We start from the raw sequence: 24887 nt of genomic DNA, 5'->3' as shown, positions 1-24887 counted from the left end.
AGAGAGGGAGACAAATCATGAGAGACTCTGGACTCCAGAAAACAAAGTGAGGATTGCAGAAGGTTGGGGGGTGGTGGATGGGGTAACTGGGTGATGGGTATTAAGGAGGGCATGTGTGGTAATAAGCACCGGGTGTTATATGCAACTAATGAATCATTGAACACTACATCAAAAACTAGTGATGTATTATATGTCGGCTAATTGAACTTAATAAAAATAAATAGAAAATAAATTTAGTTTCTCTTTTTATTACTGAGTCGATAGTTCTTTATATATGCTAGATAAAACTACCTTATCAGATATATGATATTCAAATATTTCTCTCATTCTGTGGGTTGTCTTTTCACCTTCTTGATAGTGTCTTTTGAATCACAAGCATTTGTATTTTTTTAAAGATTTTTATTTTTTTTTTGAGAAGAGAGCAGGAATGGGGGGGAAGGGGCAGAGGGAGAGAGAGAAGCAGACTCCCCACTGAGCAGAGAGCCTGACGTGGAGCTTAGTCCCAGGACACCAAGATCATGACATGAGCTGAAGGCAGATGCTTAACTGACTGAGCCACCTGGGCGTCCATCAGGCATTTGTATTGTTGATAAACTACAATTTATCTATTTTATTTTTTGTTGCCAGTGTTATTTGTGTCATATCTAAGAATCTATTGCCAAATCTGAGTTTGTGAAGACTTACCCCTATTTTTTCTTCTATGAGGTTTATAGTTTCAAATCATACATTTAAGTCTTAATCCATACTTATTTAATTTGGTATATGGTGTGAGGTATAGGTACAACTTCATTCTTTTGCATGTGGCTATCCTGAATACAGTAATGTATAAATAGAATAATATACCATGACCAAGTGGAATTTATTCCAGCCATTCATGGTTGGTTCAAATCAGGAAATCAATCAATATAATATATCATATTAATAAAAGGTAGAAACCATATAATCTTCTCAGTAGAGAAATAGCATTTGCCCAAATCCAACATCCTTCATAGTAGAAACACCCAAAAATAAGTAATAGAATTTAACTTCCTCAATTCATAAAGGACATCTATGAAAAAATCTATGGCTAGCATTATACATAATAGTGATAGACTGAATGCTTTCCACCTATATCAGGAACGTAATGAGATGTTCATTCTCATTACTCTTATTCAATATTATACTGAACATTCTTACTAGGCTATTAGTCAAGAAAATAAACTAAGAGGCCTCCAAATTGGAAAGGCAGATGTAAAATTATATGCATTTACAGATAACATAGTCCTACATACAGAAAATCCTAAGGAATCCACAAACAAACAAAAAATATCAGCAAGGTTGTGGAATTTAAAAAAATCAATATAATCAATATTCAATTAAAAATCAGTATGATTTTTATTTTATACAATGTCAATGAACAGTCTGAAAATGCATTTGCAAGCAGAAATAGAAGGATTTCAATTGGAAGAGAAAAGAACATAAACAGAAACCATAGCAGATAGGTGTTGTGACTATTTGTGATATAGTAGTAAATGCTATGTTGTACTGCCCAGTTCCCACCATTCAGAACCAATGTATTTATCCCCCAGTTGCCAGGAGTGTTGCCTGCTGATGACTCACAGCCAGGGATATTCCTAGATATTCTTCTCAGCTAACGGAAGCTGAATTGCCTAAGGTTGTGCTGCCTCCCCAGGAGCAGCCTATATCCAATGACTGGTCAATGAGGGAGATATTGTCCTAGCCCCTTGATTCAAATTGCATGAACTATGAAGGCCCATCCCAGGTCAGTTGCCCCCATGAGATTAGCTGAAGCTTGTTATGCAAATAAACCACAGTTTAATTTATGACTGCTCAGTTTTGCTATGCTTACTCCCTCCTATGTATTCATGCCAATTGCACTCAACAACATACTCTCTGAATGCCAATATCAGTCTTAATGCCCATATCCAGAAAACATAACATAAAAGGGTTTGCCTCTGAAGTAATTTGAGGAAGCAGAATCTAAAGTGGAATTTTGAATCTTAATAATTCACTGGCCAGGAAGCAATGACCCCACAGATAGTATCCGTCATGTTCTAGGAGTGCAATTGTAAAAGAAAAAAAAATCTCACCAGTGATGGACTGGAATCAGATATACTAATGAGAAGGAATACAATGGCTACACTGGTGGGTGCTGTATCTCAGGATTCTGAGAATTTTGGGAAAAGTAGTAATTATAAGTACAATGGAATTTGATGGTGCCTGCTGAATAACATCGTTACACTGGAGAAAGACAATGAAAGGTAATTAATCAACAATATAGTGCAAAGTGCAAAAGTGAGAACCTCTTTGACAATTTCTAAAGAGACTCTTATCTCACATCCAGAGGACAAAAATAAGTGAGACTCAGTTTCTGAATTTAATTATAAAGGTAGTGGGGTTCCAGATATGTTTTAATTCTTAGCCTTTGCAAGGCTGCTATGTTAAGGTCAGGGCTCTATTTGGGAAGAAGTGAGACCCTGAAATATAAGATGGAGACATCCAAAAAATATACTTAAAAATCTTGAATCACCATATTACACTAAAACATATAATTCTGCAAAGAATCCACTGTTCCCTGTTAAAGTCTGATATCTTTCTTCCTATAAGATAATGTGGGGGCCTCTGCACTTAAAGGTCCCTTCAGGCCTTTTTATTAATGAATGAATGAATGAATGAATGAATGAATGAATGAATTTTTATTTAAATTCTATTAATCAACATATTATGTGTTATTAGTTTCAAAGGTAGAGGTCAGTGATTCATCAGTCTCATATAATACAGTGCTCATTACATCATGTGCCCTCCTTCAGGCTTTATCTACAGTACTGTTTCTGGCCACTAAGACAAATAACTGTAGTCAAATGACAACATAATCTGAACAAGGAAGCAGTGGATCTGTCAATATCAGTTTTAATAACATGGCAGTAACTCTGGAAGGTGTTGCTAATGCACTTCTAAGATGGCTCTTGAAAAAAAATATGGCTCTTGAAGCTTAGGCAATGTGATGGGCCATCCTAGATAATGAAGAAATAAATGAATTCCCATGTAACACAGTAGAAGGGATCAAAAGTTTTAGAAAAGTAGGTCTGCCAGAGTATGTATACCATACACAGATGATAAAAACCTACCAACCAACTATGTTCTCTGGGAGGGCTTTATTTTTCAAAATAATAAATCTGCATTGACTATCTTTTGGATATCTTCCATAGGTCATGGCTGCTGGTAGGAGATACTGTTACAGAACGGAGCTCAATGATAGCAATGTCAATGATAGGTTCTGAAATAATAAAGGCTAGGTGAAAACATTTATATGTAAGAAGTAAACTAGACATAATGAGGAGAATAAATGGCAAGTTAATAGTGGCATCCAGGGAAGCCTGTTCCAAAAAGAACTATAAGGATGGTTGATACTTTTGGAGACTGCATTTCTGGAGATTGAAATATTATAAAAGTAAAAATTGGATAATAGAGGGGGAACCTGGGAAGACAGTGCAATAGGTGAATCCTAAGCTCACTTCCTCCCATGGATATGCCTAGATTAAAAGCCACATTAATATAACTAACCCAGAAAACAAACTGAAGACTGGAAGAAAAAGACTCTCCACAGTTAATCATAGAGAGGGGGATATATTAAAAATGGCAGGAAAGGTAGTGTCTTGAAATGGAACCAAACTAACTTACAAATAACCACATATAGGAGGGGTACCATGAGGGGAAAAAAAGGCATGGAGAGGAACAAACTTTGCAGTAATCACCCCACACAAGAGGGGCCTGCACTGGGAAGGTGAGTATCCACAGTATTTGGCTTTGAATACCAGAGGGGTTTAACTATGCAAGTTTTTCCAATTAGTAGGGCTTAACACTAGTAAATTTAAAAATCACTGGGTTCATCTTTGGTAGAGTTAGAGGGCAATAGAAAATTGAGTCCTCACCCTTAAAGAGACAGCATAGCAAACAACACTGGCAAAAAAAAAAAAAAAAAAAAAAAAAAACAGCATAGAAGCAGCAGTTGGAAAAATTCCTGGGTTATACATGAAGATTAATTTACTAATCTCAGAAGATGTGCTTGAGGGGCAGGGACTTTTAGGAAACTTTCCCAGAAAAAAAGAGCAGGCTGGCACACTTTCTCTCCCCCTACCCAGCCTAGATACCTGGACACCTGCAGGAATCAGCATGAACACTCACCACCTAGCTTGCTATTACTGCATGCCCTGCCCCCATGTTCTTTTGCAGACTGCCCCATCCAACCCACCCCACTGGATAAGATTACATCCAAGGTGGCTCCTATCGCATTTCATTCTGCAAAAAGCCCTGACAGTGGCCAATACCACCATAAAGTGACTCTTGTTCTAGAGAAAGAGAAAGATAACCACACACACCAGTTCCACTGCAGCCCCAACAGTGAGCTAGGAGGAGATATCTAATCTGACTGCCAGCCCCACCCACCACCCACCTCACAGGAGGCAGCACAAAGACAGAGTTCTATAGATTGGGGTCACTGAAAACCCAACAGACAGATTGGAGGGCAGACATCTTGTCTGACTGCAGGCCCTGCACACAAATGAAAGGCTCTTAGGGAACAAGGCAGGGAGAGTGCCCTGCAGTTTGGTGTGACCACAGTTCCAGAAAATGCACTGAGGGAAGACATCTGGTTTGACCATACTATAAAACCAAGGCAGCCCCAAACTGGCCCCTTAACAGCACAGAGATGAAACCTGCACAAAACGGGCTAAGAGGGCCATTACAGCCAACTGGACTGAATGCAAACACACCTCAACCACAACAGTAGGGCACGTGCATTAAATGAAGGAGGCACCCCCACAGTACCAGGAGCTAATGAAGAGAGAGATTGCACTACAAGTTACTACAAAACCTTTTCTTCATAAGGTCACTACATTCAAGATCAGGAGGCATAGCTGACATTCCTAATACAAAGAAACAAACACAGAGAGTTAGACAAAATGAGACAGAAGAATATGTCCCAAATGAAAGAATAGGACAAAATCATAGCAAAAGACTTAACTGAAATAAATACAAGCAATATGCTTGATAGAGAACTCAAAGAATGTTCACAAAGATACTAGATTTGAAAAAAGAGTGGAGGAGTTCAACTGAAATTAAAAATATACCAAAGAGAATAAACAGTATATGACAGGGAGCAAAATCGATCTACAAACTGGGAAGAAAGAGTAATGGAAAGCAACCAAGCTGAACAACAACAACAAACAACAACAAATTTTAAAAAGAGAGACTACGTTAAGTGAACTCAGGGACATCATGAAGTGTAAGAACTTTTGCATTATAGAGATCCCAAAAGAGAAAGAGAAGGGAACAGAAAACTTATCTGAAGAAATAAAAGCATCCCTAATCTGGGGAAGGAAGCAGACATCCAGATCCATAAGTCACAGAGAGCCCCCCAAAAATGAACCAAAAAAGGTATACATCAAGACACATAAAAATTTAAATGGCAAAAACTGGTGACAAAGAGGAAATTTTAAAATCAGTGAAAGAAAAGAAAACAATTATATATAAGGGAAATCTCAGAAGACTAACAGCTTATTTTTCAGTAGACACTTTGTAGGCCAGAAGGAAGTAGCAGGATATACTCAAAGTGCTGGGAAGAAAAAAAATTCAGCCAAGAATATTCTATCCAACAAGGCTACACACAGAAAAGAAAGAGAGAGAAAGATTTTCCCAAACAAATAAAAGTTAAAGAAATTTATCAGCACTAAACCAGCTCTACAAGAAAGGTTAAAGGGAATTATTTGAGTGGAAAGAGAAGGTCATAGTCAGGAAGAAGAAAATTAGGAAAAGAAAAAAATTCAAAAGTACACACAAGCATAATAAAAGTAGTAGATTAATCACTTATAAAACCAGTATAAAGGTAAAAGAACAAGAGCAGTTAAATAAATTGTATCTATAAAAATCAGACTTATGAAATAAAAGGATGTACAGTGTGATATCATATACACTAAAGGAGGAGGGAGTAAAAGTTTAGTGATTTTAGTATTGGTTCAAATTTAAGTGATCATCATGCAAATACAGACTGCTATAAACATAACATGTTATATATAAACTTAATGGTAACCACAAATCAGAAAGCTATAATAGATACACAAAAAATAAAGAAAAAGGAATACAATCAAATCACTTAGAAAACTATCAATCCACAGGGAAGAAATGAACGGAGAAGAACTGTAAAAACAATCATAAAGCAAGTAACAAAATGGCAATAGGTATATACTTATCAATAACTTTGAATGTAAATGGACTAAATGCTCCAATCAAAACATATAGGGTGATGCAATGGATTTTGAAAAGCAAGACCCATTGATATGCTGTCTATGAGAGACTCATTTCAGACACATGAAGACTGAAAGTGAAAGGATGGAAAAACATTTATCATTCAAGTGGAAGCAAAAAGAAAGCTGTGGTAGCAATATTTATATCAGACAAAATAGATGTTAAAACACAGACTGTAACAGGAAACAAAGAAGGACACTACATAATCATAAAAGGAAGAATCCAACAAGAAGATAAAATAATTGTAAATATGCACTTAATATTAGAACCTTAAAATACATAAAACAACTATTAAGAGACATAAAGGAAGAAATTGATGAAAAAATAATAGAAGCGCTTTTAACACCCCACTTACATCACTGGATAGATCATCTAGACAGAAAATCATCAAAGAAACATTGGGATTGAATGACACATTAGGTAGATGGATTTAAAATATATACAGAACATTCCATCCAAAAACAGTGGAATGCACATTCTTTTCAAGTGCACCTGGAACATTCTCTAGAATAGATCATGTTAGGCCACATAATAAGTCAAAACAAATTCAAAAAGATTGAAATCTTAGAATAAAAACTGAAATCTTATCATACATATTTTCAGCCACAATGGTATGAAACTAGAACTCAATCACAAGAAAATTTCTTAGAAGAATTCAAATCCCAGGAAACTAAATAACATGCTACTAAAAAATGAATGGATTAACCAAGAAATCAAAGAGGAAGTCAAAAAAACACATGGATAAGTCTTGCCAGAGGTTTGTCAATTTTATTAATTCTCTCAAAGAACCAGCTTCTAGTTCTGTTGATCTGTTCTACTGTACTCCTGGTTTCTAATTCATTGATTTCTGCTCTAATCTTGGTCAACTGCTTCGTTGTGTGTGGATTAGGCCTGTCCCTCTGTTGCTGCTCCAGCTTCTTGAGGTGAGAATATAAAAACTGCGTTTTAGATTTTTCTATTCTTTTGAGTGAGGCTTGGAAGGCTATGTATTTCCTCCTTAGGACTGCATTTGCAGTATCCCATAGGTTTTGGAATGTTGTGTTTTCATTCTCGTTGGTCTCCATAAATTGTTTAAATTGATTTTTGATTTCCTGGTTTATCAAATCATTCCTGAGCAGGATGGTTCTTAGTCTCCAAGTGTTTGAGTTTCTTCCAAATTTTTCCTTGAGGTTGAGTTCCAATTTCAAAGCATTGTGGTCTGAGAATATGCAGGGAATAATTTCAGTCCTTTGGTATCAGTTGAGACCTATTTTGTGTCCCAGAACATGGTCTATTCTTGAGAATGTTCCATGGGCATTAGAATAGAATGAGTATTCTTTGGTTCTGGGGTGTAGTGTTCTATATATATCTATGAGGACCAAGTCATCGAGTATGGCATTCAAAGCCTTTGTTTCTTTGTCGAGTTTTTGCATGGGTGTTCTGTCTATTTCTGATACTGGGGTATTGAGGTCCCCTACTAATAACATATTTTTATCTATATGTCTCTTTATTCTGGTTAAGAGTTGGCTTGTGTATCTTGCTGCTCCCCTGTTGGGGGCATATATATTTATAACTGTCATATCCACTTGTTGGATACATCCTTTAAGAATAATATAGTGCCCTTCTGTGTCTCTAACTATAGTCTTTAGTTTAAAATCCAATCTGTCTGATATGAGAATTGCTACCCTAGCTTTCTTTTGAGGTCCATTGGCATGAAAGATGGTATTCCATCCCTTTACTTTCAGTCTGAATGTATCCTTAGGTTCAAAATGAGTCTCTTGTAGACAGCAAATGGATGGGTCATGTCTTTTTATCCAATCTGCAACCCTGTGGTGTTTTATGGGAGCATTTAGGCCATTCACATTGAGACTGAATATTGAGAGATATGATTTTAATGATGCCATGTTGCCAGTACAGTCTTTGTTTCTATCAGTTGTGATTTTCTGTTCTGTATCACTCTTGGGGCCTTTTTTACCTTTATAGAACCCCCCTTAATATCTCCTGTAGGGCTGGTTTCGTGGTTACGAAATTGGTCAATGACTGGTGATTCTGGAAGGTCTTTATTTCTCCATCAATTCTGAATGACAGCCTTGCTGGATAAAGGATCCTTGGCTGCATGTTTTTCTCTGAAAGAGTTTTAAAAATGCCCCCCCAACCCTTTCCCTCATTCCAGGTCTGTGTAGACAGGTCTGAATTAATTCTGATACCTTTGCCTTGGTACGTGAGAAATTTCTTTGCCCTAGCCACTTTCAATACTGTATCCTTGGATCTAATATTTGCGAATTGCACTAAGACGTGACATGGCATAGGTTTGTCATGGTTGAGCTTGGGAGGGGTCCTCTCTGCCTCTTGGACACAAATGTTTGTTTCCCTTGTTAGATTAGGGAAGTTTTCAGCTAGAACTTGTTCAAATATCTCTTCTAGACCTCTGTTTTTCTCCACTCCCTCAGGGATGCCGATGATTCTGACACTGGAACATTTCATTGAGTCAGTAATCTCCCGTAACCAACATTCTTGGCTGTGGATTTTTTTAAGTCCCGATTCTATTTTCGCTTTTTCTTCTACTAACCCAACCTCCAATTTGCTGATACATTCTTCTGCCTCATTCACCCTGGCCATCAGAGCCTCTAGTTTTGACATTTGGCTCAAAAGATGGAAAAATATTCCATGCTCATGGATCGGAAGAATTAACATAGTTAAAATGTCCATGCTACCCAGAGCAATCTACACTTTCAATGCTATCCCAATCAAAATACTGAGGACATTTTTCAAGGAACTGGAACAAATAGTCCTTAAATTTGTATGGAACAAGTAAAGGCCCCGAATCGCCAAGGAACTGTTGAAAAGGAAAAACAGAGCTCGGGGCATCACAATGCCAGATTTCGAGCTGTACACAAAGCCGTGATCACAAAGACAGCATGGTACTGGCACAAAAACAGGCACATAGACCAATGGAACAGAATAGAGAACCCAGAAATGGACCTTCGGCTCTTTGGGCAACTAATCTTTGATAAAGCAGGAAAAAACATCCAGTGGAAAAAAGACAGTCTCTTCAATAATTGGTGCTGGGAAAATTGGACAGCTATATGCAAAAGAATGAAACTTGACCACTCTCTCACACCATGCACAAAGATCAACTCCAAAATGGATGAAAGACCTCGATGTGAGACAGGAATCCATCAAAATCCTAGAGAACATAGGCAGCAACCTCTACGACATCAGCCAAAACAAACTTTTTCATGACACATCTCCAAAGGCAAGAGAAACAAAAGAAAAAGTGAACTTGTGGGCCTTCATCAAGACAAAAAGCTTCTGCACAGCCAAGGACATACTCAAAAAAAAAAAAAAAACTAAGAGGCAGCCCATGGAATGGGAGAAGATATTTGCAAATGACACTACAGGTAAAAGTCTAGTATCCAAGATCTACAAAGAACTTCTCAAATTCAATACACAGGAAACAAATAACCAAATTAAAAAATGGGCAGATGATATGAACAGACACTTTTCCAATGAAGACATACAAATAGCTAAAAGACACATGAAAAACTGTTCAAAATCATTAGCCACCAGGGAAATTAAAATCAAAACCACACTCAGATACCACCTTATGCCAGTTAGAATGGCAAAAATTAATAAAACAGGAAGCAGCAATTGCTGGAGAGGATGTGGAGAAAGAGGATCCCTCCTACATTGTTGGTGGGAATGCAGGTTGGTGCAGCCACTTTGGAAAACAGTGTGGAGGTCCCTTAAAAAGTTAAAAATTGAGCTACCCTATGACCCAGCCATTGCACTACTGGGTATTTACCCCAAAGATACAGACGTAGTGAAGAGAAGGGCCATATGCACCCCAATCTTCATAGCAGCATTGTCCACAACAGTAAATCATGGAAGGAGCCGAGATGCCCTTCAACAGATGACTGGATTAAGAAGCTATGGTCCATATATACAATGGAATATTACTCAGCTATCAGAACGAGTTCTCAACATTTGCTGCAACATGGACGGCACTGGAGGAGATAATGCTAAGTGAAATAAGTCAAGCAGAGAAAGACAATTATCATACGGTTTCTCTCATCTATGGAACATAAGAACTAGGAAGATCGGTAGGGGAAGAAAGGGATAAAGATGGGGGGATTAACAAGAAGGGGGAATGAAGCATGACAGACTATGGACTCTGAGAAACAAATTGAGGGCTTCAGAGGGGAGGGGGGTCGGGGAGTGGGATAGACTGGTGATGGGTAGTAAGGAGGGCACATATTGCATGGTGCACTGGGTGTTATACGCAGCTAATGAATCATTGAACTTTGCATCAGAAACCAGGGATGTACTGTATGGTGACTAACATAATATAATAAAAAAACATTAAAAGAAAAAAATACATATTAAAAAAAAACATGGTTATAAATGAAAATGAAAAGACAGTGGTCCAAGATCTTTTGGTTGCAGTAAAATCTATCCTAACAGAGAAGATTATGGCAATACAGACCTATTCCAAGAAGCAAAAACAAACAAACAAAAACCCACTCAAATAAAAACTTAATTTTACACCTGTAAGATTTAGAAGAAGAAGAAGAAACAAAGCTCAAAGCTGGTAGAAAGAAGGAAATAATAAATATTAGAGTAGAAAAAAATGAAATAGAGACAAAAAGTCAATAAAACAGATCAATAAACCAAGAGCTAGTTCTATGAGAGATCAACACAATTCATAAAACTTTAGACAAACTTATCAAAAAGAGAGAAAGGGACCACGAGAGAGAGTAAGAGAGAGAGAGAGACCGAATATTCAAATAAGTAAATTCAGAAATGAGAGGAGAAATAACAAAGAACATCACATAAATGCAAAGTACAATGAGAGAATATTATGAAAAAACTCATGCCAAAAATTGGACAGCCTAGAAGAAATATATCCTCTCAAATATATAAACATAACCTCTCAAAACAAGATCAGGAAGAAATAGAAAATTTGAAGAGACCAGTTACTAGCAATGAAATTGAATAAAAAATCCAAAAACTCCAACAAGGCAAAATCAGAAAGGGAGACAAACCATAAGAAACTCTTAATCATAGGAAACAAACAGGGTTGATGGAGGGGGAGGGGAGTTGTGGTACGGGGTAACTGGGTGATGGACATTAAGGAGGCATGTGATGTATTGAGCACTGGGTATTATATAAGACTGATGAATCACTGAACTCTACCTCTGAAACTAATAATACATTACATGTTAATTTATCAAATTTAAATTAAAAATAGAAATAAATATTAGAAAAAAAACTGAGAAAACTGAAAAAAAAAAAAACAACCAAAAAACCAAAACCAAAACAAACCAACAAAAGTCAAGGACCTGATAGCCTCACAGGTGAACTCTACCAAACCTTTAAAGAAGAGGTAGTACTTTTTTTCTTAAACTATTCCAACAAGTTTTAAAAACGGGAAAAAAAATTCCAAATACATTCTATGAGACCGGCAATGCCCTGATACCAAAACCTAATAAAGACAATAAAAAAGGAAAACTATAGTCCAGTATCTCTGATGAGCATAGATACAAAAATCTTCAATAAAATATGAACAAACCAAATCCAACAATACATTAAAAAAATCCATCACAATCAAGCAGCATTTATTTGAGGGACCAAGCATGGTCCATAATGCACAATTAAATCAACAAGAAACATTGCCTTAACAAAAGAAAACATGAAAACCATATGATCACTTCAATAGATGCAGAAAAAGCATTTAACAAAGTACAACATCCACTCATGATAAAAACATTCAACAGGGGTGCATGGGTAGCGCAGTCGTTAAGCATCTGCCTTCGGCTCAGGGCGTGATCCCAGCATTCCGGGATCAAGTCCCACATCGGGCTCCTCTGCTGGAAGCCTGCTTCTTCCTCTCCCACTCCCCCTGCTGTGTTCCCTCTCTCGCTGGCTGTCTCTCTGTCACATAAATAAATAAAATCTTTAAAAAAAACATTCAACAAAGTAAGTTTAGGGGGACCATACCTCAACATAATAAAGACCATATATTCAGCTAACATCATACTTAATGGAGAAAAGCTGATAGCTTTTTCTGTATGATTCAGGAATAAGAACAATGTCCACTCTCACCAATTCTATTAAGCATAATTACTTAAGTCCCAGTCACAACAATCAGGCAATAAATAGAAATAGAAGGCATCCAAATCGGTAAGAAGTAAAACTTTCACTATTTGCTGATGACATGATACTTTATACAGAAAACCATAAAGACTCCACCAAAAAACTACTAGAACTACTAGAATTCAATAAATTCACAGGATACAAATTAATATATGGAAATCTGTTGAATTTCTATACACTAATAATGAAGTAGCAGAAAGAGAAATTAAGTAAACAATCTCATTTACAAATGCACTAAAAAGAATAAAAAACTTAACCAAGAAGGTGAAGGACCAGTACTCTGAAAAACATAAAACATTGATTAAAGAAATTGAAGATGACACAAATGGAAAGATATTGCATGCTCATAGATTCAAAGAACCAATATTTTTTGAAATGTCCATACTACTTAAAGCAATCAACAGATTTAATGCAATCCCTACTAAATTATCAAAAGCATTTTTCACAGAAGTAGAACAAAAAATCTTAAAATTTGTATGTAACCACAATAAGACCCAAAATAGCCCAATCAATCTTGAGAAATAAAAACAAAGCTGGAAGAATCACAATACCAGATTTTAACATATATTACAAACCTGTGTTAATCAAAACAGTATTATAGTGGCACAAAAAATAGACACATAGATCAATGGACCAGAACAGAGAGCCCCGAAATACACCCACACATTTACAGTCAACTAATCTACAACAAATGAGTGAGAATACACAGTGGGAAAAAGTGTCTTCAACAAATGGTGCTGGGAAAACGGAACGGCTACATGTAAAAGAATGGAATGGGATCACTTTCTTACACCACATACAAAAATAAAATAAAAATTGATTAAAGAACTAAATATAAGACTGGAAATAAAAAAAAATCCTTGAAGAAAACTTAGACAGTAATCACTTTGACATCAGTCATAGAAACATTTTTCTACAATTTTTTGTATCTTCTTGGCACAGGAAACAAAAGCAAAATTAAACTATTGGAACTAACCAAAATAAAAAGCTTTTGCTCAATGGAAAAAACCATGAATAAAACATAAAGATAACCTACTTAATGGGATAATATATTTAAAATGATATATTTGATAAGGAGTTAATATCCAAAATATATAAAGAACGTATACAACTCAACACATAAAAACCTAATAATGCAATTAAAAATGGGCAGAGGGCATGGATAGACATTTTTCTAAAGAAGATATAGAGATGGCCAACAGACATATGAAAAGATGCTTAATGTCAGTAATCATCAGGGAAATGCAAATCAAAATGACAATGAGATACCACCTGACACTTGTCAGAATATTTAAAAAAAAAAAGAAAGAAAGAAGTGTTGTTTAGGATGTGGAGAAAAAGGAACCCTTGTACATTGTTGGTGGGAATGCAAGTTGGTGCCACCACTATGGAAAATAATATGAAGGTTTTCAGGAAATTAAAAATAGGATTACAATATTAATATAATATAATCAATATATCTATATATGTATTATGAAGAATATTGCATATATATATATATAATGGAATACTACTCAGGCATAAAAAAGAATGAAATTTTGCCTTTTGCAATGACACAGATGAATCTGGGAGATATAATGCCAAGTAAAATAAGCCAATCAGAGAAAGGCAAATACTGTATGATTGCACTCATGTGGCATTTTAGAAACAAAACAAAAGAACAAAGAAAAAAACAGATAAACAAAATTAGACACTTAAATATAAAGAACAAACTGGTGGTTGCTAGAAGGGAAACAGGTGGGGGGATAGGTGAAACAGATGAAGGAGAGTAAGAGTACCTTTATCGTGGTGAGCACTGACTAATGTATACAATTATTCAATCATTATATTTTATACCTGAAATGAAATGAATATAGCACTGTATGTTAATTATACTGGAATTTAAGAAATGAATAACAGAGATAATCATTAGAAAGGAAAAGAAAAGGAAAATTTTAGAAGTATAAAAATAAAATATAAATTACTAGATGGGGAATTTTGGGGAAGATGGTGGAATAGGAGAACCCCAAGCTCTCCCTGAGCGATATTTACAACTTGATGTCACTCACATCAGAGTAAATGAACTGGAAAGTGATCTGAAGACCAGCAGAACAAACTCCACAACTAAATTTAGAGAAGCCACATTTGGGAGTTTAGGAAGGGCAAAAACTGTGGTCTGGAGCTGGCCACAGAAAGGAGGGAACTGCAAGAACAGAGAGGAGAAAGCACCAGGGAGCCCACACAAGTAAGATGAATCCCCATAACATCTGCCTTCAAAACATGAGCAGCTGAAATCCATGATTTTGTATAACCAACAGGACTTGGAGCCTGGAGCATTAAAAGTCAGCTGCCTCAGCACTGATCAAGCTAGCAGGACTAGTGATAGCTGGGACCCTGCCCTTAAAAAGAAAACAGCCCATGGAGAGGCAACATAGAAGCCATAGTTTGCACAAAGCATGGGATGAACAGGAGCTATCTCTTCTTAAATGGATTTTGGAGCATGTTGGGGGACTTTTCTGGGAATAAAGGAGCTGATAAGTGCCATTTTCCTCTTCCGCCACCCCCCAGCATAAACACAGAGATACCTGTGGGAGGTGGTGCTGCACTTGCTACCTAACTTGCTAACAGTGACCCCACCTGAGTTCTTGTGAACACCTGCCCACTCCAAGTCTGTAGGCCTTGGCCCTGGGCTCAACGCAAATTTTGTTAAAGCCACATGCAACCATCCCAACTGACAAATACCACTGGATGCTGCACACCACACCCCCAGTTGCTGCCACTGCCACAGGTCTCACCTCTAGTGGCCACCAAGCTTCAGAGGATCCAGCCTAGAACTAGCAGCTCAACACAAATTTTGCTAACTCCATGTGCACCACACCCAGCTGCCCCACACACAGACACCCTGCATTCTGGGCCACCACCACTGTCTCCAGATGCAGTTACCCTGCATGCAGACACCACACCCATCACATAGCTGCTGCATGCCCGAGGCCAACACCATCTCCATGTACTGCACTCCTGGCCACCATTGCCATTAACGCATATCATGCCCCTAGCCACCACTGTGCTGTGTCTTTGGTGGACACCACACTTGCAGGATCTGGCCTAGGCTAACAGCTCAGCACTTTTGCTAAAGCCATGCTTGTGATATGCCAGGCCATCACACATGGAGATACCAGGCACCCCTACCCTCTGCCAACACTTCTGTGCCTCATGACCTTGTTGCCACCACTATTGTGCACTTACAGGATCCAGCCTAGAACTAGGGCTCATAGAAAATTTTGCTAACACCATAGCCCCCTCCCCAACCCTCCTGTGCCCATGTCCCCTCAAAGCCAGCCTGCCTGAGTCTCACTGACACCACAGAAAACAAGCACAGCCCACAATAGGCAGAGAGTCAGTGCCAACATCTGGACTGAAAGAAAAAGTGACTCAAACACAATAGCAGGGTACAAGCAACACACATAGGAGACTACCCTGAAGTGCCAGGTTCTAGTATATAGAAACAGACACAGATAGGTAGAAAAAAATGAGGGGACATAGGAATATATCCCAAATAAAAGAACAGGACAAAATTATAGCAGAAGATCTAACTAAAACAGAAATAAGTAATATGCCTGATATAGAATTTAAATGATCATAAAGATATTCACTGGACTTCAGAAAAGGGGGGAGGATGTCAGTGAGACCCCTGACAAAGAGATAAAAAATAACATATCAGAGATTAACTCAATAAATGAAATTAAAAATACAATAGATTGAATAAATAGTAGGCTATAGGAAGTAGAGGAATGTTATCAGTGACCTGGAGAATAGAGTAATGGAAAGCAATCAAGCTGAACAGGTAAGAGACAAACATGCTGCATAGTGAGAATAAACTTTGAGAACTCAGCGACTCTAACAAGTGTAATAACATTCACATTATATATTTCCCAGAAGAAGACAAAGGGAGGCAGAAAATGCATTTAAAGAAATAATGGCTGAAAATTTCCCAAATCTGGGGATGGAAACAGAGATCCAGATTCAGGAGGCACACAAATCCCCAAACAAATTCACCCCAGGATGTCCACACCAAGACACACAGTAATTAAAATGATAAGAGATGGTGATAAAGGAAGAATTTTAAAGGTTGCAAGAAAAAAGAAGACAGTTACATACAAAGGAAACCCCATGATGCTATCAGCTGATATTTCAACAGAAATCTTGCAGACCAGAAGAAAGTGGCATGACATATTCAAAGTGCTGGAAGTTAAAAATCCATGTCCAAGAATACTTATTCCAGCAAGGCTATAATTCAGAGTAAGAAGGAGACATAAAGAGTCTTGTAGAACACAGGAGTTAAAAGAATTCATGACAAGTAAATCATCCTGACAAGAAATGTTAGGGGGGGACTCTGTGAGTGGAAAACAAACAAAAATAAGTAAGAGTAAAAAAAATAGGTAGCACAAAAGCAAAAAAATAAATGAAGTGTACTTATAAAAACCAGTCAAGAAAAGCACAAAATAAAATGATGTAAAATATGATACCAAATACCTGAAATGTGGAGGGTAGAGGAGTAAAGAATGTGTTCCAAACTAAGTGACCATCAGCTTAATATAAACTGCTATATGCCAAAGATGTTATACATGAACCAAATGGTAACCACAAATCAAAAAACAGTAATAGATATGCAAAGAATAAAGGGTAAGGAATCCAATTATATCAGTAAAGACTACCACACTATAAAAGACAGAAAGAGAAAAAAAGGATCAGAGAAAAACTACAAAAACAAGTAACAAAATGACAATAAATATGTATCTATCAATAATTACTTCGAATATAAATGGACTAAATGATGAAATGAAAAGCCATAGGATAACAAAGTAGAAAAAAAAAAGACCCATCTATATGCTGTCTGTAAGAGACTCACTCAGGCCTAAAGTCACCTGCAGATTGAAAGTGAGAGGATGGAGAAACATTTGTTATGCCAATGGATGTTGAAAGAAAGATGGAGTAGCAATACTTATATCAGACAAATTGGACTTTAAAACAGACTGTAACAAGAGACAAAGAAGTACACTATATAATCATAAAGGGGACAATCCAACGAGATCTAACAATTGTAAATATTTATGCACCCAACATGGGAGCACCCAAATACATAAAACAAAAAATAACAGATGTAAAGAAACTAATTGATAGTAATATGTTAATAGTAGAAGACCCCACTTACATTGATCAACAGATCATTCAAACAGAACATCAACAAGGAAAGAGTAGCTTTGAATGACACACTGGATTAGATGGATTTCACAGATATATTCAAAATATTCCATCCTAAACGGCAGAATACATGTTTTCTTCAAGTGCACATGAAACATTCTCCAGAATAGATCACATATCAGGCCACGAAACAAGCCTCCCAAAATTCAAAAAGATTGAAGACATGCCATGCATTTTGTCTGATGAAAACTCTATGAAACTAGAAATCAACCACAAGAAAACATTTGAAAAGACCACAAATACATGGAGGTTAAATAACATGCTACTGAACAATGAATGGGTCAACCAAGAAATCAGGAAGAAATTAAAAATACATGGAGACAAACAAAAGGAAAACACAATGACTGAAATACTTTGGGTGCAGCAGAAGCAGTTCCAAGAGGGAAGTTTGTATGAATACAGGCTTACCTTAACAAGCATGACATATCTCAAGCAAACAACCTAACTTCGCACCTAAAGAAAAATAACAATAAGCAAAACAAAAAAACAAGCAGAAGGAAGGAAATAATGAAGATTAGAGCATAAATAAATGATATATACACTAAAGAAACAAAAAAACAAACAAAACCCTGATAGAACAGATCAATGAAATCAGGAGCTGGTTCATTGAAAATATCAACAAAATTGACAAACCTCTAACCAGACTCATCAAAAGAAAGAGAGAGAGAGTGAGAGATGACTCAAATAAAATCACAAATGAAAGAGGAAAAATAACAACTCACACCAGAGAAATTGTAAAAGAATATTATGAAAAATTATATTCCAACAACTTAGCCTGGAAGCTACAGATAAATTCCTAGAAACATATAACCTACCAAATTTGAAGGAGGAAGAAATAGAAAATTTGAACAGACCAACTACCAGTAAGGATATTGAATCAGAAATCAGAAAACTACCAAGAAACAAAAGTCCAGGACTGAATGGTATTAGAGGCAAATTCTACAGAATATGTTTTATATTTTCCCCTACCATACATTTAAAGAAGTGTTAGTACCTATTCTGTTCAAACTGTTTCAAAAAACAGAAGATAAAGGAAAACCTAAATTCATTCTGTGAGGATAGTATCAACCTAATACCAACACCACATAAAGACACCACCAAAAAAGAGAACTACAGGCAAATATCTCTGACGAACAAACATGCAAAAAATCTTCAACAACATACTAGCAAACTGAATCCAACAACACATTTAAAAAATCATTCACCAGGATCAAGTGGCATTTATTCCTGGGATTCAAGGTGGTTTAATATCCATGAATCAATCAATGTAATATATCTCATCAATAAGAGAAAGGATAAAAACCATATGATAATTTCAATAGGTGCAGAAAATGCATTTGACAAAGTACATCCATTCATGATAAAAACCCATAACAAATACGCTTAGAAGGAACATATCCCAAAAGACATGAACAGATATTTTTCCAAAGAAGACCTCTAGATGGCAATCAGACACATGAAAAGGTGTTCAACACCACTTACCACCAGGGAAATGCAAACCAAAACTGCAATGAGATACCACCTCACACTTGTCAGAATGGCCAAAATCAAAAGCAAGCTACAACATGTGTTGATGAGGACGTGGAGAAAGATGACGCCTCTTTTTTTAAACATTTATTTATTTATTTGTTTGTTTGTTTGTTTGTTTGTTTGTTTTAGAGAGAGAGAGGAAGAGAGAGAGAGTACATGAGAGTGGGGGAGGGGAATAGGGAGAGAATCTTCAAGCAGACTCCCCACTGAGCACGGAGACAAATGCGGGACTCAATTTCATAACCCATGAGATTCATGACCTGAGTTGAAACCAAGAGTTTGATGCTTATCCAACTAAGCCACCCAGGTACCCTGAGAAAGAGGAATCCTCTTGCACTGTTGGTGGGAATGCAAGGTGGTATGGCCACTGTGGAATACAGTATGGAGGTTCCTCAAAAAGTTAAAATTAGAACTACTCTCAGATCCAGAATTCACACTACTGGGTATTTATCCAAAGACTAATTCAAAGGGATATATGCACCCCAATGTTTATAGCAGCATTATTTACAATAGCCAAATTATGGAAGCAGCCCAAATGTCCATTGATAAGTGAGTGGAATATTCTTTAGACATACAGAAGAATGAAATCATACCATTTGCAATGACATGGATGGAGCTAGAAAGTGTAATGGTAAGTGAAGTAAGTCAGTCAGAGGAAGACAAATACCATATGATTTCATTCATATGTGGAATTTAGAAACAAAACAAATTAGCAAAGGAGGAAAGAGAGGCAAACCAAGAAACAGACTCTTAACTATAGAGAACAAACTGATGGTTACCAGAGGGGAAGTCAGTGGCAAGGGGGGGTGAAATAGGTAATAGGGATTAAAAAGTGCACTTGTGGTTATGAACACTGGCTGATATATGGATCTGTTGAATCACTATATTGGACAACTGAAACTAATATAACACTGTATGTTAACTATACTGCAATTAAAATAAAATAAATAAAATTTACTAGATGGATTTAGATGGATAATATTGACAGAGAAAAGAGCCTATAAATTTGAAAATTAGTAAATGGAATTAATGCATCCTTAAATGGAAAAAAAAGCAGATGGAAAAAATAATCAGAGCCTCTGGAAACTGTAAGACAATGACAAAATATCTAACAAATTTGTAATTGGCATTCCAGAAAGAGGAGAGATAGATAGGAAAAAAATAATTGCTTGAAGAAATAATGTAGATAGATACAATGAAAACTATGTCTGAGACATCATAGTCAAGTAGCTAAAGAAAAAAAATAAGAAAATCTTGAAAGCATAGAAAAATGGCACAGCAAATTCAAGGAAACAATGATTCTAATGACCACTGATATTTAGAAACAAGGTGGACCAGAAGAGAGGGGGAAATAATGTTTAAGATACAGAAAAAAAATACCTTCATCCTGGTATTCTGTATCCGGTGCAAATATCATTCAAAAATAAATGTGTACAATACTAAACATACTCTTACCATACAACCCAGTAATCTCACTTCTCGGTGTTTATCCAAATGATATGAAAACTTATGTCCATACAAAAACCTGCTTATGGATGTTTATTGCTGTAAACAAATATTTATAATTATCAAAACTTGGAAGCACCCAAGATATTTGGTGAGTGGACAAAATACTGTGTGGTACATTTGAACAATGAAATATTATTCAACATTAAAAAGAAATGATCTATTAAGTCATGATAAGACATGGAGGAAACTTAAATACACTCTACTAAGTGAAAGGAACCAATCTGAAAAGGCTACATATTATATATCATTCTAGCTAGAGAGGAGTTAAGATGGCAGAGTAATAGGGGGCCCTGGGCTTGCCTTATCCCTTGAACACAGCTAAATCAACATCAAATCATTTTGAACAATGAGGAAATTGATCTGAGGATTAAGAAAACAATCTGCACAATTAGAGGAAGGGAACATGGCAGGTGCGAGGTTTGGAGATGTGAATTGGGGGAGAGAAATCTACCAGGCCACAAAGAGGAGGGAACAGTTTTTGCAGAGAGAAGACAGGGAGAGGAGGAGAGAGTGGGGGAGAGATAGAGCAGTGTATTGGGTTCACGTAAGAAAAACTGCCCCCCAAGACCATTTTCTGGGGAATAGAGATGAATTGACTATGGCAATTATTTTGTAAACAATGAAGCTCAAATCGTGAGGTTTTAGAAGTCCACACCATTTCCCAGGGTCACGCCTGGAGGGCAGTGATACTCCTGGAAAGAGGGAAGGCAGAGGCCTGGAAGCAGACAGTGGAGAGAGTGGTGTGGGGATCTCCTGGGTTGCACTGGGAGAGAACAATCCCATTCCTGCAATATATTTGGAAGAGGGTATATTGCCTCTCCAAGGACAAGTGACATGGAGGGCACCACTGAGTGGCCATTCAAAAGCAGGGACACCCAGAGGGTAGATAACCTGGTTGCAGCATTGTGCTGTGCTTCACCATAGACTCCAGGTACCTGTGCAGCACTGCTACTGCTTTTCTGGGACAGAATGGCACTGGATGCAGCATTAACGGGCTCTCCTCTGAGAGAGGGGAGCAGGTCTTTGCCTTGCAGGGTCTTTTAAGATTTGGAGATTTGAATCCCAGCTGTGCACCAGAGATAAAACACAAACTGTGGTGTGGAGCATGCCTTAGGCCTGGACACAGACAGGTTGAGGGCAGGTATCTGATGGAAGGCTGGGACACAGAAGGGGAGATTGTTCACTTTTCTCTGTGGGCTTCCTGAACAGTAGTGGGTGTGAGTTCTCTTTCCCTGGATGAGAGGGTGGGGTAACACCATCTTCCACCCCTCACCCCTGCCCACCAACATGTGAGACTTCAGTGAGCAATACAGGACCATCAGTGGAGACGGGAGCTGCTTACACCAAACCCCACCCTTGACCACAGGCAGGGGCATCTTAACTAAAGCAGGTCTGACTGTGAGCCAGCTCAGTGGACCTCTACTTCAGAGGACCAACACAGTCCCCCAGCATGCTCCAAGTCTACTGAACATAAGTGCTCCAAAGCATCAGCTTGAGTTATAGTGGAAATAGGACCAGGCCTGCTTGCTTGCTTGCTTTTTCATCAGGCTTATAGCTTTTTGTTCATTTCTTTTATAATAATATTTTTTTATTATGTTAGCCACCATATAGTACATCCCTGGTTTTTGATGTAAAGTTCCATGATTCATTAGTTGTGTATAACACCCAGTGCACCATGCAATATGTGCCCTCCTTACTACCCCTAAACAACCTATACCATTAACCCTGCTCTGAAGCCCTCAGTTTGTTTCTCAGAGTCCATAAACTCTCATGCTTCATTCCTCCTTCTGATTACCCCCCTTTCTTTATCCCTTTCTTCCCCTACCGATCTTCCTAGTTCTTACATTCCATAAATGAGTGAAACCATATGGTAATTGTCTTTCTCTGCTTGACTTATTTCACTTAGCATTATCTCCTCCGGTGCCGTCCATGTTGCAGCAAATGTTGAGAACTCTTTCTTTTTGATAGCTGAGTAATATTCCATTGTATATATGGACCACATCTTCTTAATCCAGTCATATGTTGAAGGGCATCTCGGCTCCTTCCATGATTTAGCTATTGTGGACAATTCTGCTATGAACACTGGGGTGCTTATGGCCCTTCTCTTCACTATGTCTGCATCTTTGGGGTAAATACCCAGAAGTGCAATTGCTGGATCATAGGGTAGCTCTATTATTAACATTTGAAGGGACCTCCACACTGTTTTCCAAAGTGGCTGTACCAACTTGCATTCTCACCAACAGTGTAAGAGGGATCCCCTTTTTCAACATCCTCTCCAACATTTGTTGTTTCTTCCCTTTTCCATTTTTGCCAGTCTAACTGGCATAAGGTGGTATCTCAGTGTGGTTTTGATTTGAATTTCCCTGATGGCTAATGATGTTGAACATTATTTCATGTGTCTGTTAGCCATTTGTATGTCTTCATTGGAAAAGTGTCCATTCATATCTTCTGCCCATTTTTTGATTTGTTTATTTGTTTCTCGTGTATTGAGTTTGAGAAGTTCTTTGTAGATCTTGGATACCAGTCTTTTATCTGTAGTTTCATTTGTAAATATCTTCTACCATTCCGTGTGCTGCCTCTTAGTTTTTTTGACTGTTTCCTTGGCTGTGCAGAAGCTTTTTATCTTGATGAAGTCCCACAAGTTCATTTTTTTGAACTTTTGTTTTTTGAAACATTTGTTTCTCTTGCCTTTGGAGATGTGTCATGAAAAAAGTTGCTGTGGCCGATGTCAAAGAGGTTGCAGCCTATGTTCTCCTCTAGGATTTTGATGGATTCCTGTCTCACATCGAGGTCTTTCATCCATTTGGAGTTGATCTTTGTGCATGGTGTGAGAGAATGGTCAAGTTTCATTCTTTTGCATATAGCTGTCCAATTTTCCCAGCGCCATTTATTGAAGAGGCTGTCTTTTTCTACTGGATGTTTTTTCCTGCTTTGTCAACGATTAGTTGCCCAAAGAGCTGAGGGTCCATTTCTGGGTTCTCTATTCTGTTCCATTGGTCTATGTGTCTGTTTTTGTGCCAGTACCATGCTGTCTTGGTGATCACAGCTTTGTAGTATAGCTTGAAATCAAGCAACGTGATGCCCCCAGGTTCGTTTGTCCTTTTCAACAATTCCTTGGGGGATTTGGGGCCTTTTCTGGTTCCACACAAATTGAAGCTCTGTTTGTTCCAGTTTCGAGAAATGTCATTGGTATTTTGATAGAGATGGCACGGAAAGTGTGGATTGCTCTGGGTAGCATAGACATTTTAACTATGTTTATTCTTCCGATCCATAAGCATGGAGTATTTTTCCATCTTTTTGTGTCTTCTTCAATGTTTTTCAAGAGTGATTTGTAGTTTGTAGAATATAGATCCTTTATGTCTCTGGTTAAAATAATTCTGAGATAACATATGATTTTTGGTGGTATTGCAAATGGAATGGATTGCCTAATTTCTCTTTCTTCAGTCTCATTGTTCGTGTATAGAAATGCAACTGATTTCTGAGCATCAATTTTGTATCCCGCCACGTTACTCAATTGCTCTATAACTTCTAGTAGTTTGGCGGTGGATTCTTTTGGGTTTTCCATATACAGTATCATGTCATCTGCAAAGAGAGAGAGTTTGACTTGTTCTTTGCCAATTTGGATACCTTTTATCCCTTTTTGTTGTCTGATTGCTGTTGCAAGGACTTCTAGTACTATGTTGAATAATAATGGCGAGAGTGGGCATCCTTGTCGTGTTCCTGATCTTAAGGGAAAGGCTCTCAGCTTTTCCCCATTGAGAATGATATTCACTGTAGGCTTTTCATAGATGGTTTTTATGAAATTGAGGAATGTACCATCTATCCCTACACTCTGAAGGGTTTTAATCAGGAAAGGATGCTATATTTTGTCAAATGCTTTTTCTGCATCAATTGAAACAATCATATAGTTCTTGACTCTTTTCTTGTTGATATGATCTATTACACTGCTCTATTTGTGAATGTTGAACCACCCTTGCATCCCAGGGATGAATAGCACTTGGTCATGACGGATAATCCTTTTAATGTACTGTTGGATCCTATTAGCTAGGATCTTGTTGAGAATTTTGGCATCCATATTCATCAGGGATATCGGTCTGTAGTTCTCTGTTTTGATGGGGTCTATTCTGGTTTGGGGATCAAGGTAATACTTGCCTCATAGATTAAATTTG

At 37.4% G+C, this 24887-nt stretch overlaps 1 pseudogene; it reads right to left on the bottom strand.

Annotated features, from left to right (window-relative positions):
- LOC123787630 (actin-related protein T1-like) overlaps nt 1-24887 on the bottom strand; it is a 66967-nt pseudogene that overhangs the window by 3603 nt on the left and 38477 nt on the right.

This window comes from Ursus americanus, chromosome X (assembly GCF_024610735.1).
Source record: "Ursus americanus isolate L20-20 chromosome X, mUrsAme1.1.p, whole genome shotgun sequence".
Classification (NCBI taxonomy): domain Eukaryota; kingdom Metazoa; phylum Chordata; class Mammalia; order Carnivora; family Ursidae; genus Ursus; species Ursus americanus.
Note: the sequence above shows the minus strand (reverse complement) of the source record. Positions and strands in the feature narration are given on the sequence as shown.